Genomic DNA, 2,500 nt, shown 5'->3' on the forward strand with positions numbered 1-2,500 from the left:
GCATCTCTCACATTATAAACTCACAACACGAACCCACATACACAAACTGCCTCTACCTCCTCTCTGCCTGTCATGTAATGCGAGCGACCTAGTTCTAAGTTGAACCAACCATTTGATTTGAATCGGGAAAGAGGCCGTTTTCAATACCACCGCACGCAGATAAGAGGTGTGATCTCAATGTCCTGGCCATGTTTTCAAACCCTGATAATACTCCTTAAAATCTGATTCCCACAATGGCACACTGGCCCCTGTGATTGTCTGCACTTGAGCTGCAGTGGATTTGTTCCATGCTGAACTTTTGCACGGTGTAGGGGAATGAATAATTCTATTCTTATAACGGAAAATTATCTGACTTTTATTTTTTTGTAAAGTTTGGAAATGTCAATTTGCCCAGTCCTTGTTCTCTCCTCGACGTAAATCAACGACTGCTCACATTTTTGCAGATTATACAAACATCGGTGTAAAGAGAGGAATAAAAATTGCCGGCATGCTGAGTTTACGCCTGACAAACAACATCCACGCGGAGGTCTGACACTGCAATTTGCACTTACACACAGAGGCAAATCCTAGCCTTATTCAGATACATTTCGAGTACAGGCCTATTTTGCAAATCAATCATGCAGCACAAAACAGTGGCGCAGATATTTATATTTTCCAACTGCCCAGAGTCGGAAAGCGGCAAAAAAAAAAGATGTGGCAGGGTGTTTATGGAGAATATGAATGAAGGTAGCATGCAGCTTTTATGCCTCCTAATAAGCCCCAAGGCTGGGGAACATTACGAGTCTACAGTTTTACAACTGCTCAGAGATGTACATTGTGCTTCTCTTGGGTGTGTGCATGTTTCTGGCGAGAGGGGGGGTGTCAGACCAATAGCTGTCTACTAAAACGATCCCCGTGAATATCTGGCCATGAATCAGGTTGCCAGACTTCCTCTCACATGATACTCCTCACAAAGTGTGTGTGTGTGTGTGTGTGTGTGTGTGTGTGTGTGTGTGTGTGTGTTGGGGTTCATCTGACAGGCATTCCAATGAGCTGCTGCGATAGCGTGATGAAATCATTATCCCTCACTAAAATTGCGTTCACATTAAGAGGATGTCTTGCAGTTTGTTTGTGTGTGTGAGGTTTCATGCGACTGTGCATCTTAATCATGTCACATCCGAGCGTTGCATGACATTTTGTTGTGGATGTGTGTGTAGGTCTATCTGCACAAATGTGTGTGCATGGTGAGGATGCAGTCAATCAGCAAACCAACGAGGGAGAACTGACGAAAGTGCATGAGAAAAGGTGGAGAAGTGATTTCTCCGACACGGATCTGAGATGAGGTTTGCAGCCATAACCAGGCGCCACTGTAGGAGCTAATTCAAAGTTAGTGACATATGCTTGGCTTGTATCTTGTGTTGGATCTCATAATACTCATACTCTCAACTTTACAGCGGTTTATTTTTTATATCCCCACTGTGGTTTGCAGTTTAAAATGTTGGGTTTATTTGTATATTGAATGAACATGAAATCCAACTTGTCTAATTCAGACCATTTTATATTAAAGGGGTGATGGAAAGCAAAACCGATTTTACCTTGTCATAGTTGAAAAATTAGTTTGGTGGGTAAATAGGACATGCATAGAACCTCAAAATCACATTGACACCTCTTTCCTCTGCAAATCTCACAATTTGAAACTGCCTCTGAAAACGGGCAAATCTCAACGAGCAGCCTAGTTGATGTCAACTCGGCGGCTCCTCCTCATTTGGCTCTAGTCTCTCTCTTTGTCACGCCCCAACATTTACATAGGCTACACAACTGACCTGAGATCAGGTAGTCTTCTGAATCTAGGCCGCGCAGATCTGTTATTCCATTACAAAATTCACTTCTGAAAGTTTTTTATGGGAGAAATTAACTATGTAAAGCTCAAATATGGGCCGTTTTACGAACATGTATGCCTAATTGACTGATTAACTGAGCGCGGTCAGCGAGCTTGTTAGGCCCGCAATCTCTTACCTACCGCAGGATCCAGTTAATCTTATAATGGGTATGTGTGTTGAGTTATTTAAACAAACGATCGGGGAAATAAACGCCTCTTGTCCGCGAGTCTCATTGAGTCCATCAATGAGAGCTAGCTAGCCTCCTCCTAACGAGACCTCTGAAATTCACAAAAATGCATTAAATTGAAATCGGACAAGTGTTAGCTAAGCTTTGTAAGACCTTGGGCAACCTGTGATATGATTGCCATGACGAAATTCAAACTGTAAATATACTATAGTTATGCCGGCAGCCGGCCGCGGAGCCCCGGTGGTGCAGTAAAGAAAAGCTCTTGTTACAAATGGGGCCAAAACACAGGGATGCATAAGGGCCAATAAAATATCAACCAGGCCATTTTCAGCCCAACCAATGTTACATACCCCATTAGGAGACCATAAGGAACAGTGTGAAATACCCTATGAAATCATTCTATCACCCCTTTAAAGGTCCAGTGTGTAACGTGTTTAGTTGTTCATTATCAAAA

At 42.8% G+C, this 2,500-nt stretch overlaps 1 long non-coding RNA gene across 2 annotated transcripts in view; it reads left to right on the forward strand.

Annotated features, from left to right (window-relative positions):
• LOC120573367 overlaps positions 1 to 2,500 on the forward strand; it is a 9,782-nt gene that overhangs the window by 6,099 nt on the left and 1,183 nt on the right. For both annotated transcript variants that reach the window (XR_005641697.1, XR_005641696.1), the window contains exon 4: positions 1,197 to 1,365. This is a non-coding gene — a long non-coding RNA (uncharacterized LOC120573367). The remainder of the gene's footprint in view (positions 1 to 1,196; positions 1,366 to 2,500) is intronic.

This window comes from Perca fluviatilis, chromosome 14 (genome assembly GCF_010015445.1).
Source record: "Perca fluviatilis chromosome 14, GENO_Pfluv_1.0, whole genome shotgun sequence".
In the NCBI taxonomy this organism is placed as follows: Eukaryota; Metazoa; Chordata; class Actinopteri; order Perciformes; family Percidae; genus Perca; species Perca fluviatilis.